Raw genomic sequence first — 15,774 nt, 5'->3', positions numbered from 1 at the left:
TTCGAAGAAAGTTACCAAAGATAGAAAGTTTGTGAAAATGTGTATTGTATTTTTTTTTTCTTTTTTATTTTCTTTTATTTTCTTTCTTTTCCTTTTTATTTTCTTTTCCCATTAAACACTCACGACTTTGATTCAGTCAATTAATTTCGTTACGGTTTTCTCGTACTTTTACTTCGAAGATATTATACATTTCTTTTTTTTTTCTTTTCTTTTCTTTTTCAATTATTCGTTTAATAAAATATATTTATTATGTATTTGTGTTATTCGAGTTGGTTCGAAACGAGAACAGAATTCATTCATTTTTCCCTTCCCCCTCGTTCAGTCGATGATATTTAATAACGTTTCTCGGAAGAGGAGGAAAAGGGAGGAAAGGAGGATGATTTCGTTTTTCGTCGATTTCTCTTGTTGATTCATTTAATTATGCGATAATTGAAAACGTTAGAAAAGAAAAGAAAAAATAAATAAATAAATCAAGTTTTTCAACGATTATATATTGGATACGTTCGGAATGTAATTGAATTTTTTCGATGATAAATAAATGGAGAGATATTTTTTCTTTGATCTAACGCGAAAAGGTTTGAACTCGCGTTTGAATTATCCGTAACCAAAAAAAATAAAAAAATGTAAAATAATTTTATAAAATTTAATATAAAGTTATACGCGATTAACATTAGATTTACGGACTGAGCCAATTTGACTCATTACAAAAATTTGTTTACCTTATATATATAACTTAAATATTATTTTTTAATAACATATGTGTTGCTTTTTAGTTACTTAACAAAATATACGTAAATGTTAATTCCTCCCCTTTACTCAATCCTCCATTCAAACAATGTTTCTAAGTCGTTAGAAAAATAATGAACAAAATATCCGTAAATTTAGTGTTAAATAGAAATTTCTATACACAAAACGAAATTAATTTTCGAACTAATATTTAGAAAATACAAAATCTCTGGTTAAATGATCCGAACCATGTTCGCATTTACAAACGCATTGCAAACAAAAAGAAAAATAAATAAATATGATATTCCAAAAGAAGAAGAATAAGAAGAATTAATAATTATAGTGAGTTAAGTAACACGAGTTTTGGGAGTGGATGTCCACCACGAATTCGAGGTGCACCGACCTCGAAAAAGTCCGGTACTACGAGTCTCGTAAACTCTCTCTCTCTCTCTTTCTTTTTTTTCGAGAAGAGAGAGACGAATTCAACTCGCATCTTGGGTACTACCTGACGTGGTAAGATCTCTCTCTCTCTCTCTCTTTCTTTTTTTTTTTGCAGACTCCCAGTCTAAATATATCTTCTTTCAACGGTCTTGAAGAAGGATGTGGAATGAGTAAGAAAGAAAGAAAGAAAGAAAGAAAGACTTGTAGTAGGAATGGTGGTAGTGGTGGTGGGGTGGTGGTAGTGGTAGGGGGGGGGAAGAAGACTCGAAAGGAACCCTTAAGGGTCCAACGTCCGTCATATGGGGGCCAAACGTGCAGAGCGAAATAACGAGCACAAGATGTACGCGAATCGAAGTGTATATGCAACAGAGTAAGTGTGTGCATGAGAGAGAGAGAGAGAGAGAAAGAGAGAGAGAGAGAGAGATTATTTTTTATGTAAAAGAAATTCTTCTTCTTCTTCTTCTTCCTTATTATTTTTTATTTATTTTTATGATTTAACTGGGTACACTCGGTCAATTCTCCACTTTCCAACAGGACACTCTATCCTCATCCTTGTCTATTTTTTTTTTCCTATTATTTTCTTCTTCTTTATTGTTTTTTATTTAAAAGAAATTTATCTTATTCTTCTATTTTATTTTTTTTTATTTATTTTTATTATTTAACTGGGTACTACACTCGGTCAATTCTCCACTTTCCAGCAGGACACTCTATCCTCATCCTTGTCTAATTTTTTGTTTCCTATTATTTTCTTCTTCTTTATCTATTATCTTTTATTTAAAAGAAATTCTTCTTATTCTTCTATATATATATACTTTATTATTTTTTTATATATTTATTTTTATTATTTAACTGGGTACTACATTCGGTTAATTCTCCACTTTCGAGCAGGACACTTTGTTCTCATCCTTGTCTGTTTTTTCTTTTTTATTTTTTTATTATTTTCTTCTTCTTCTCTTCGTCTTCTTTATTTATTTATTATTTCTTTTTTATTTATTTTTATTATTTAACTGAGTACTACGTTCGGTCAATTCTACACTTTTTAGCAGAACACTCTCTTCTTATCCTTGTCTATTTTCTTTTATTTCATTTTTTTATTATTTTTTTTTCCTCTCCTTCTTCTTCTTCTTCTTCTTCATCTTTTGCAAGAGAGTTCTTGGTTTCTTGTGTTCCCCTTTGGCATCTCCAGATAGGTAGGTAGGTAGGTAGGTAGGTAGGTAGGTAGGTAGGTAGGTAGGTAGGTAGGTAGGCAGCCAACAGCTCCCGTTCGACTCGGTAAAACTCGATTATCGTTCCCCTTCTCCCCTTCTTAACCCCCCATCCTCCCTACCTCCCCCCCACAGGTAGTAGCATTCGCTCTCCGAAAGAACTGGTCCTCGGACAGGATTTATCACGGGGCCCCGTGTTGTATCCTTGCGATACTTACGTCGAGCTAAGCGTTACCATTTTTCATTATCGCCAAATCTATCATATTTTTTTTTCTCTCTTTTTTTTCTCTTTTTTTTTCGTATATATAATGTTAAACGTTATATTAGCATAATCCTCGTAAGAATGACAGCCAAGTCGTCGTCATCGAGATCTGTGTTCTATTATAGTATTATACTGTCTGTCTGTCTGTCTGTCAATCTTCTTTCCATCATTTAAGTACAATGTTATTTTTTTTTTTAATTTTTTCTTTTTTTTTTGATAGAAGAGAGATAAATTTATCGAAAGAAAAATAAAATTGAGAGAACAGATGAGTATAATAAAAATGTATCTATGTAAATTGTATGTATATCGAGTTGGAATGATTAATTGATTATAAATGTGATCTATGGGAAATATTGATTAGGATTTTTATGTGTTATTAGTTATTAATTGAAAGAAAAGTTGACAGATGAACGAATTGAATATTTAAACTGAAATTGTAGGTATGTTTATATGTTAAAATAAAAATGATAAAGAATATGATGATAATGGGAAATATTGATTATGATTTTTAAATATTAGTTAATGGAAAGAAAGGATGATAGATAAATAATTGAATATTTAGACTAAAATTGTAGGTATGTTATATATTAAAATAAAAATGATTTAGAATACGATCAACTGGGACATATTGGTACTAATATTGATACTATTATATTTGTATTAATTATTTCTCAAGATTAATAATAACAAATTAAATACATGAAATAACATTTAACTGTTTGATAATAGAAATATAAATGAAATACAAATTTTATAATTAAAATATAAATCAAAAATAATATAGAAAATAATAGAGAAATATATAAATGAAATACAAATTATATAATTAAAATATTAATCAAAAATAATATAGAAACACACACAGTTATATTATATTATACCAATCTTCAAATTATCTAAAGAAAGAAAAGAAAAAATATATAGATAAATAGATGTTGTATAATAAAAAATCTTTCAATTAATTCGAGATAATTCATGACATAAAGCTAGAGGGGCTCATATAATAATTTATTATATAATAATAATAATATATAATATATAATAATATTATTAGATATATATATTTTTATATAATTTATTATAATATATTTTAATATTTTAATAATATATTTTGTATAATTTATTATAGGTAAATTGAAAAAAAAAAGAAAGAAAAATAGGTCTTCTCAACGTGGCAAAATAAAAAGGATTTATTATTCACGTTTAGAATTTCAATGATTAAAGTTACGATTTCTTCACCATTCGGTAAGACAGGTGAAGTCAACGTATTCCTTCACGTTGTGTTTCTTTTATTGTTGTTGTTGTTGTTGTTGTTGTTTTTATTGTTGTTGTTGTTGTTGTACACGCCTGCTTCCTCATCGGAGTGTACGCCTTTTCCGGCAATCGTTGTGCTTCGCCTAGTTTCGAATTTTAAAATACGATGATCGTTTTATTCAATTCAAATGCATAGAACACGACATAACGGATCTCATTCTAGGATTTTATATCTACATTACCTATCAAAAGTTACGAATCGTTCGTTCAAATTGTTTTTCCCTTTTTCTTGAAAATATTGTTCTAAGCGTTTTTCTCGTCGAGGATATTTTTTTCCTTCCTTTTTCTTTTGTCGAATAAAAATTACATTCTAATATCAGATTAATATTGTTACGTGTAATTTAAGATAGGTTTCTTTTATTATTTTAAATATGATACGATCGATGATATTATTTCTTTCATCATTTATTTTTATTCTTTTTTTTTTTTTTATATATTTTTATTCAGTAGTATCAAATATTTATTTAAATAAACTTTTATTTTAATAAGATTCATATTATTTTCCACAAAATTACGCGTTGTTCAATATACTCTCGTTACAATTTTTAAATAATTGTCTTCAATTTAAAACAACGTTCGCGTTAAATAAACATTATTATAACTCGATGAAAAAAAGAAAAAATAAGAATTAAAAAGGTCCCGTTAGTTTGAATCGAAACTTTTTGCTCGTAGTGTATATAAAATAGTTATTTACTCGTATGTGTTGACCATAGCAAGGATTTCCGTTCGCAAAGTATTCCAACAAACTTTGTTGCAATCTTACGGAAGAAGAAACGGGTTAAGGAAGGTCAAGTTGAACGAGAGCAAACTTGATTTATGTATGTATGTATGTATGTACATATGTATATATGTATATAGGGTCTTTCAACTCCTTCGGAATTCTCGTGGTTATGTTTTTGATCTTTAGATCGTAGATCTAAATGATCTAAGATATCCTATCATTATCTAATGTTACGTTTTAGTTTACCAAATTCATCAAATATTATTTTTCTTAACTATCATCTCGTATAATTATGAATTATTCACAGTTTGTATATCGTAGTTGTGTATAATTGAACGTAAATTTTTATTTTTGTTTGTACTTATTAATTATTTGAATTTGATTTATTTCCAATGTTGTTGCTTATTTAATAAATATATATATATATATATATTTATTATTTTATATATATTTATATATATATTTTTTATATGTATTTATTATTTTATTATTTAAATTAAATTATATATATATTTATTATAATTTAATTTAATATTATATAATTATATATATAATTAGATTATATGTGTGTGACAGAGTAAAATATTTATTAATTTATTTTAAATAATTTGCCGAAACGCAGTAACGTTAAATTAACGAATAAAAATATGTTACAATAACAAATTATTATTTTTGTATCATCTTTACGAGTTAAAAGGGTTAATAAAAAATTAAATTTTGATTATTGATAAAATTCTATAAAATTTACAATTAAAATCATTCATGTGTCTTACACACTTTTTTTTTACAAATTCCTAAACAAATATTTTAAATTATTAATAACATATAATATAATAATATAATACATGTATCCTTTTGTATTATTTTACACACATACATTCACACCAATACATCATATAAATTAGATGAGGTAATCTTTTTTAGATGAAGCATCAAAAGATTACAAAAAAAATTGGATGAAACATCATCCAACAGGTGTTAAGATTGATGTTCTTATGAAATCATTGGTAACACCGAACCCTATAGGGTTTAGGTTGGACGAGTAGAAATTCCACTTTTCGTTTTCATTGTCAAAATCGGTAGCCAAGTTTCTTTTCATTCTTCATTCTTTTTTTCTTTCTTTCTTCTTCTTCCCCTCTTTTCATTCTACTCTCCTTTTGACTTGTTTTTTTTACCTTCGATGTTTTCTTCCTACATACGCCATAGCATGGTTATCAAAAGCCATGTCGGATCAATAAAAAAAAAAAAAAGGGTGAACCGAATAAGGTTTTTGTTAACTGTCTCTCTCTCTCTTTCTATTATTATTATTATTTTTCCATCATTCTCGCACGTAACATGATTTATACCTAACGAAAGCTGGTAGTCCTTTAAAATGATGCGCATTAGGTTAACTTTATAATGTAATAGATAAGATTTTGATAATTTAGGTGATATTCAAAAGAAAATATCATTTATATTTTTGTTCCTTTTATTTAACATGAAAGATAAATTTAGTCTGATTACGTGTGTGAGTTAGAAAATAAAAAGAAATCATTTCAAATAAGGTAATTTAGATTATTATCGTAACAGTAATAGAAAATAAATTTTAAAAATAAATATGTTAATTTAATATAAATAATATTAAATAATTTATTTATATTATATTTATATTATAATATAATTATAATTAATAATAATATATTAGATAAATTTTGTCTGATTACGTGTGTGAGTTAGAAAATAAAAAGAAATCATTTCCAATAAGTAAATTTAGATTATTATTGTATTGTAATAATAATAGAAAATAAATTTTAAAATAATTATATTAATTTAATATCCACCACAGATATAATATAAATTATACAATATAAAAATGAATAAAAAAAAATCAAACATACGTACGATCATAATTTAAAAAAAAAAAAAAATTCTAAAATAAATATATTGATTACTATATCCCATAGAAAATGATTTATACGAATAAGATAGATTTTCTTGAATGAAGTGAAATTAAAAAGAAAAAAAAAAAGTAGAAATAAAGAAAAATCATCCTAGAGAAGATCATACTTTATAAAAATCAGGTATAACATTTTCAGTCGATAACCATAGATACAAGGGGGCACATTTTAAGCGACAGGTGCAAACATTCAGAGGGCAGAATACAAAAAAGGAAGCAGGTAATTGTAAGGCCGAAAGGTAGAGGAGAAAACCAGTTTGCTAAAAACAACCTGGGCCTCTCCCGCGAGGAACCAGCCTTCGTCTCTGCTTATTTTCTTTCTTTCTTTCTCTTTCTCTTTCTCTTTCTCTCATTCTCTTTTTCCTTTTCCTTTTCCTTTTTCTTTTTCTTTTCTTTTTTTTTACTCTTGTAAGCTACCGAATATATTTATACGAGAACGCATCAAAACGAGTCTCCACGCGAGTACATGGGGGAAAAAAAAAAAAAGAGACAACAAAAATTCATTCTCATAATCTCCAAAAAAATCGTTCATTTCGTCCGAAAATCACGATCGTAATTATGAATATATACCTAATATGTAATTATGATCAATTTGTATGGGATTTATTTTGAAGACTTTGTAACTGAAATTGTTGGTTGTTGTTGTTGTTGTTGTTGTTGATTTCTTTTTTTTTTCTCCCAATTGTACGAAAATGCAGAAAATCTTCCCTTCTTCCAGCCTACTTTCGTTTGTTATTTGTAAATTTGAAGAGAAAAAAAAAGTAATTGAAGTAAATTAAATGAATTTGTTCGAAATATGTAAAACAAGAAATACATAAGATCGATAAGAAATGAATTTAAAAGCGAATGATAATAGTAATTTGAAACATTTCATAAAGATATAAATATTTTACGATTGATACTTCACCCTTACGATCAAAAATAATAATTATAATAATAATAATAAAATATATATAACAGAAATAATATGATAGAAATAAAATGTAACAAATTAAATTATCAAACTTAAAAATGTATCTTTAATTAAAATTAAACGCGCGAATAAACGTAAATTGTATGATTTCAAAATGACAATACACGTTTTATAATAAAATACAATATATATATCATAACAAATATTACACCAATCATAAATAATTTAATATTATAACTTGATTTTCATTCTCAACGAATCCCCCATAGAAACAACGTTGCAATAACAATAACTATTACACGTATTATACATTCTGTATAAAATCAAATTAAAAAAAAATATATATATATATATATATATAAGTATATGGAAAGGAAAGGTATCTCTCGGTATTTCTAATAATAGAAAGACTTTTACGTTCACTCATTCTCTCTCATTCTCTCTCATTTATTTCTATTTTCTATCTCCGACAATGTAGCATGAAGATTACGAGGGTCTTTCGGTAGTAAGAGAGAAAAAGAGAAACGGAAAGATATAAAACGTACGTTTTAATCAGAAAGCACGACGGTGTTGTTCTGTACTACTCTTCCTTACAAAACCACCATGAAAGAGAGGAGGGGGGTGGGCTGGGGAGGAAGGGTATTGCGAAATGCGATAATGGAGGTTCTAAAGTAATTTTCCATGTAAGTTAAAGTCCATGCTTTCGTAGCATTAGGAGTCACCATCATCACTAACCATTTATGCACCTACATCTATATACTTAATATATGCATATGTGTGTGTGTGTGTGTGTGTTGTTACTTCGCACGCTCTTGGAACGTCCCTGAAACGAACACGAGATGCAACGTGCACACTATTCGAACATGGTCCAGGTATGCGGTGTAAACAATGGTGCCCCATGCATATCCAACTAACTTGAGACAGGAGGAGAGAGAGAGAGAGAGAGAGAAAAGGATAGAAAGAGGTTTACGCGTAAGGATGCACATGCACCGTTACCGCATAGATTCGATAAATAATCCCGATGTAGGAAGCCGTGGCATCGATTTGTATGTATGCACGTAAAGTCACGTTTCGAATTGACCTTATCCCCTCCCCCTTGTCATACCACCCCACCCCACCCCATTACACCCAACTTTGACCCACCCTATCCTATTTACTTTCAATGCGTTTGTTAATTTCCATTCGTGTGTTATCTACTTTTTATATTATACTTTTTATATATACATATGTTTCCTTTTTTTTTTATTTTATTGTAATAATAATTATTTAATAAAGTATAATAAATTCGGATGAATTTAGTTGCGTTTGTATCGGTTTGAAAAAAAATTATTCATTATTTAAGCTTTTTGGTGTCTTGCGTGTGATTTAATTTTAAATATGAAAATAAGATAATGATATAAATAATGATAAAATAAAATATGATATAATTATAAATGTGAAAATAATTTTATTAGAAATTATTTAAAAAAAAAAAAAAAAAAAAAAATAAAAGAATTTTAATAATAAAATTATATTGTATTAATAAATGACATAATTGAAATTATTTCGAAAATTCGTAAACAATTTAGGAAAAGTGGATTATTGAAATCATATAAAGCCATCCAATATTAACGTTAACAAAAAGTATACTTTTTTTTAGAATCGAGAAAAACTTTTCAGATTAGTATAAAAATATAATGAGTATATATAAACGAAGTGTCGTTAAGGTTTAAATTATTAAATAAATTGTTTAGCTCTTGTCACGCACAGTCTCATAGCGGATTTTAAAAACACTATCATCCGCTTTACGGTTCGTAGCAGTGCGATGATGCAGTTTCTGCGTGCACCACTGCCACACTGATCCACATCGATATCGATCTACGTAGATCCTGTTCTCTTACGGCAGCTGTAACTCGTACTAGCGTAGCCGTCTTGTGTGCATTCCTTACCGATTCGTTCTTACAAATCAATCGAACAAATATAATTTACAATTTGTATTGTAATCATTCAAATTTTGATTTTAAATTTAAATCATATTAAGTGTTTTTCCGTTAATCATTATTTTATACAGAGACAAATATATTAAACTTTATTATTATTATTATTATTATTATTATTATTGTTATTATTATTATATTGAATTTGAAATGATATTTTTATATTGAAATTTTGTATTTATTTATATATATATAGATTTTATGTGTGAACAAATTTGATATTTTGTTTTGGATTTATTTCTAATTATTTTTTATTTTCATATTGTAATTATTTATATATATATATATGTGTGAGAGATTTGTTTTAGAAATATTTTAGAAGATTTTAATATTAAAATTTACAATCAACGTGGTGTTAACCAGAGTTTCAATCAACAAACAGCACGTTTTTAATTGTTAACAAATTATAATATTCAATTAATCTTAATTACGTTTATTTATCTTCTTCGTTCGATAATTTGAATATAAATACGTTTGAGAAAAAATAAATCTATATATGTTTAACGAAAGATAATAATTAACGTACATTAGATTTTTAATTTTACAAAGATTAAACTCTCACAGATTTGATTTATTTCTTCTCTCCACTTTCTCATTTATTACGAGCTTATCCATACATTATACTTCACTTTAGTACTTAACGGAGGTGTTATTTTTCAACATTGCACTTTTTTTTCGTATCTCTCATTTTGGTGATCATAAATATCTTTGAACACTCGTAATACCGTTTTAGGTAGTTCAATGTGTCATCGAAAAAGCAAGAATCCTTCTAGCGGATTCTTATCATCAATCACACATATACACACACATACACATATACAAAATACATAAATATATATCTTTACAGAAATTTATCTTCGTTTATACTATAACGAGTTACAACTTGCAAAATGAAATTTATCTTTAACTTAGTTTCACGCAATATACAAATGTTAATAAATTAAATGAATATTCATTTTCATTCGTTGTACTTTAATTTCTTTTTAATTATTTTTCTTTCACAATCATAATTTTATCGATTCTTATAAATAGATAAATACATTTTTATTCTAATAAATGATAGATTTAAGTATAATGTATGCGTTGTTTTAAAATTATTATTTTATAATTATTTTTTTATACAAATAAATGATCAAATATATAATTTATTATTATTTAATAATTATTAATTATAATAATACTTAATAATTATTAATAAATATTAATAATTAATAAATATTAATATATATATAATTATTATTATTATTTAAATTATATATATATAAAATAATAGTATTTTAAATAGTCGGTTAATGGTTGAAATCGTTTACGAATGTTATTCTAATCTGAACAATGTCCTATCTATTCTTTACTATGCATACTTATGTTAGAAGATAAAAGAACACGGGATGCATAAAGAGAGAAGAAGATAATCTTGTAGTTTAAAGGCTTTAGTTGGATGACAGTAAAGTGTACATTTCGATGACCACCATATAATCCTTCCACCAATTATCCGTTTTCAACGTTTCACATCCATTAATCCGAGATACCACCATAGTCTCAAGAATATCAAATTCCTATATACATTTTTAAACGTGTGACATTTAAATATCATTAGAAACGATATTTTAGTTGTTTCAAATTGAAATAGCACTTTACACAATGATTTATTCATTTTTTTTTATAATGAATTATTTAATATTATTATTATCATAATTGTAAGAATTTTCTATTATTATATTAAACTTCTTTTTTATATTTTTTCTAAAAATAATATTACAGTTATACATTTAATTAAAAAATCTCGAAAAAAATAATATTAACAAAAAAATTACGAAATTTCGTTATTATAATTCTAATCGTTCATTTTATCCACTTATTATCCAATAATATTTATTCTCAACAAAATATTAAAATATAATACACATTTTTCTATATTTTTCCATTAATTAATCCTTAACGAATCATTATTATTATTACAAATCGTAGCATAATCATTTCAAACAAACTAAAAATAACATTATATTCGTTCATTTCAAACCCCTTTATATGATATTAACATTAACATTTTATTTATCTTTCCTTTTTGTTTCTTTTCTATATACAAAAAACGTAATGGATTATTTTTTATGGTATTGAAAGGTGTTAGAAAAAAAACAAAAAAATATAAAAAATGTCAAGTATTTCTCTGCGAAGATTGTTGGTTGGTTGGTTGGGTGAACGCGTAAAAGCCTATTGAAACGATAGGAAAAGTATCTAAGATACTACCCTGCATTATTTAAAGTGCAGGAAACTATCGTGAGTATTATACATGCACGATATACACGTGGTCAACGTTCTCCCCCCTTGTTACCAGCCCACCCCCCCATGGAGAGAATTCTCTTGGGTTTTAAAGCTCACAGCTGTTAAACTAGACATTCCAAACGGTCCTCGAATAGCGGATATGGCGACGAAGCTTAGGTGAATCCCCATTAAGATACGATACAAAATAGCCTACTCTCGTTCTCTTAGGTTCTGTGTGTGTGTGTGTATGTGTATTTGGTATGTTCATTCATTGAAATAAATGTTTACGACCATAACAGGGAATGATTACACGATCGTTTGATTTATCTTCTTTTTATTTTTTCCCATTTTTTTCTCTCTCTCTCTCCCTCTCCCTCTCTCCTTATATTATAAAACAATTTTTTTCTTTATCATTTATTGTAAATTATTTTTTTTCGTGATATTTATGTATATGTTAGTTATAATAATTGGATCTTTGACAATTTATATTTATTTTTTGTTCGGTAAAAGTAATTAAATTGTTTCTATAATCAGTCGATATGAGATACCATAAAAAAAAAATAATCCATTGAATTTGTCATATTATTTTTTACGTTAGTATACGTGAAAGGAATATAAAATAATTGAAATTATTTAATTATATATTTCTTTTTGTAATTTCTTCGCGGGGAACATACTTTTAAAAATGATTATTATAAATTATATTTCTTATTATTATAGATTAGTGTAAAATATTTATATACGTTACGATGAACGGTGAAAAATTTGCGTGGGATTTGGAATTAATTAATAATCATTTCATTTGTTTCGTTTTAAGGATTTTTAAGAAGAACAATACAAGTCTGATCTTTTTCGATAATGATTGACAAGATTTTTTGTAGAATAATTTTATCTTGTTAAACGTGAAGATCATTTTCAACAAAAAAAAAAAAAAAAGAAATGTTACGTGTTTCTGAATCAAACCACCCATCATCAACACCACCATGAACGTGTCGATTCATTTTATTCTATTCTCGTGTCTTTTATCTTCTTCGTCTTCTTTTTCTTATTGTTCATTTTGTTCTTTTCCTTCGCGGTTCTGTTCTAGCTAGTAGAACGCCATGATGTGAAAAACCACGAAGTTCTTACACACCTTTATGGGGGAGCGGGGAGGGGGAGGGATTCTTCGCTCGTGCGCAAAATTGAAAACCGCTAACGTCTTTCTTTCTTATCTTCCATTTCCGCATCTTTTCTTTCGAGGATTCAAATAAGTCATCGATATTCTATTCTCAACAATATTTTTTTTTCGTTAATTATTTAACGATTATTACTCTTATCAAACATTTAGTGTATGAAATTATTCTTAATACGAGAATGGTTAAATATTTAAAACAAATATATTACAACGAACAAAATATTTATTTAATATTTATTTAATATCAATTTTATTTAAATATGGGATTTTTATTTATTAAAAATGGGATTTATTAAATATTTATTAAATATATTTATTAAATATGGGATTTTCATTTATTAAAAATGGGATTTTTGTCCCACAATTATCCGAATAAAATCATTAAACGATAGGAACATATTATACAAATACATCAATAAAATATAGATAATTAAAAAACAAGAAGAGAAAAAAAATACTTCATTAAAACGTATCTGTCACTAAAGAATTCGAAATGTAGGATAATATAAAATTAATGATCGTTAATCATTCAATTAGAAATAAAAGTGATTGAACGAGTAATAAGAAAAATGTTAATGAGCCACGCGTCTCGAAGTAGCGACAAAAAAAAAACAAACGATAATAATAATAATAAGAAGAAGTTGGTGTTGCTTTTTATTATGCTATATTCTTTCCCCCCTTTTCCTTTCCCCCTCATTCTCTCGATTTCTTATAAAAGCCGGTCTGGTCAACTGAGTAACAGACAAACGATCGTACCACTCATACAAACCTATAGAAACACACATTTATACACACACACACACGCACATAAATATAGAGAACTGTTACGAACCGTGATGTCAATCACCAATGAAAACCACAAGAAAGGAAGGAAGTTGTTCGTTGACAGTGGCACGTGCCTTCTTTTCAAAGGCACCGAAGATCCGACCAATAAATTTTCACTTTGTATCGTAAGCCTAACCTTCTTCCTATTTTTTATCTCTCTCTTTCATTTCTTTTCTTTTCTTTTCATCTAAGAGATGAAAAAGTGGATGATGAAGAGGAGGATCAAGGTGGATGAGGAAGAGGAGGAGGAGAAGGAGGAGGAGAGAAGAATTCGAACGACAGAGATGCTAATTTTCAATTCACAATTCGGCGTGGGGTTGATCTTAATCTTAATAATCCTGGCTTTGTCTTTTTTTTTTTCTTTTTCTTTCTCATTGTTTTTCCTTCTTTTACCATCTGTCTCTCTCTCTCTGTCTCCCTCTTTCTCTCTTTATTTTTCTTTCTTTTTTTATTCTCGAATACTTCTTAAAATTCACAGACGAGAGAGATGAGACGAGACGAGACGAGTTTAAGATGTCAAGGTTAGTTTAAACAAGGTTGACAACAAAATTTGTGGTAATATTTGCCGTTTGTCAGGCTCGTGAATGAGGAATTAATTAAAATCTGTCCTTAGGGATTAAAATAAATTAACAAGGAGAGTGAGAGTGAGAGAGAGAGAGAAATCTGTTTCTTTTGTTTTCATTTTTGTTACCTTTGATTGGTTGGTTGGTTGGTTTTTTCTGTTACGAAAATAAAGCACACCGTATAATTATGATTTTTTGTTATTAAATTATGTAGAATTGTATTAATAATTTATATTCGTTTCTAATTAATCTGACTAGTATTTTTTTATATTAATCGATTATTACAGAATAATAGTAAATTAATAATGTTTAATTAAATGTATTTTCAATTACTTCGAAAATGAAAAATAACATTCATTTTTTTTTGCTTATCTATATAATTGTAAACGCAACGAGAGAATTAATGCGATAATATATTATATATATTTCTTTTTATTATGTAATTAATTCGTCCTTCACGAGTTTATTTAAAAAATTCGTCAAAGTTATGCGCTGACTATCTCGAATTCCATAACTTCGATTAAAAACACCGACTCGCGTTTATATATTCACACACGTTTATGCATATTTAATAATTCGTTCATTTTTATCAACAATACGAGAAACAAGATTAAGAATTCAATTCCATACGATTTGACAAGTATAATAAGAACAACAAGAAAACATTCTTGACTTTTTTCGAATCTTTATGCACTTCTTTCATAATAATCATAATCGTAATCATCATTATTATTATAATTACTATTATTATTATCGATATTTTTTTAAATTTATATTTATTTTTATTTTATATTTTTATATTATAAGAACAATAAGAAAACATTCTTGACTTTTTTCGAATCTTTATGCACTTCTTTCATAATTATCATAATCATAATCATAATCATCATTATTATAATTACTATTATTATTATCGATATTTCTGTTCGTCAAATTTCTTCTTCTTTCTTTTTTTTTTTTTGTGTTAACAACCACCATTATTGTATTTTAATCGGTCTGAATTTCGCAAATGTGAATCCATCAACGATTCCATCCCTTCTCGTTTTCGTTCACGTAGATATAAATTGTCCTCAATCGTATCATAATGCGATCACGTACCCAACGTTACATACCAACAACTCCAAGTGTCTACTTGATAATCCGTACGTGCGGCCATTAGGCGCGAACATAATTTTATTTACTCCTTCCTTCCTTATTTCTTTTCTTTTATCTTTTCTTTCTTTCTTTTCTCCTTTTTATACTGGCTACCTCTCGTTGTGTCGTTCCTCCTTTACCGCACTTTCAATCCTCATCTTTATCCTCTTTCTCTCTCTTTCTTCCGTGTATTAGAACGCATATATATGTGTGTGTGTGTGTCTGTGTGTGTGTGACTCTTCTCCGATGTTAAACCGACGAGAAAAGATAAATGATGCGAACGCACTCTTAGAACTCATTTGCATTCGAGAGAAGAAGGAAA

General features: G+C 27.3%; 1 protein-coding gene across 5 annotated transcripts in view; it reads left to right on the top strand.

Annotated features, from left to right (window-relative positions):
- Positions 1-15,774, top strand: part of LOC122516451 (ras-related and estrogen-regulated growth inhibitor-like) — an 84,639-nt gene that overhangs the window by 37,090 nt on the left and 31,775 nt on the right. The window lies entirely within an intron of this gene.

Source organism: Polistes fuscatus, unplaced genomic scaffold, assembly GCF_010416935.1.
Source record: "Polistes fuscatus isolate 324 unplaced genomic scaffold, CU_Pfus_HIC Scaffold2, whole genome shotgun sequence".
In the NCBI taxonomy this organism is placed as follows: domain Eukaryota; kingdom Metazoa; phylum Arthropoda; class Insecta; order Hymenoptera; family Vespidae; genus Polistes; species Polistes fuscatus.
Note: the sequence above shows the minus strand (reverse complement) of the source record. Positions and strands in the feature narration are given on the sequence as shown.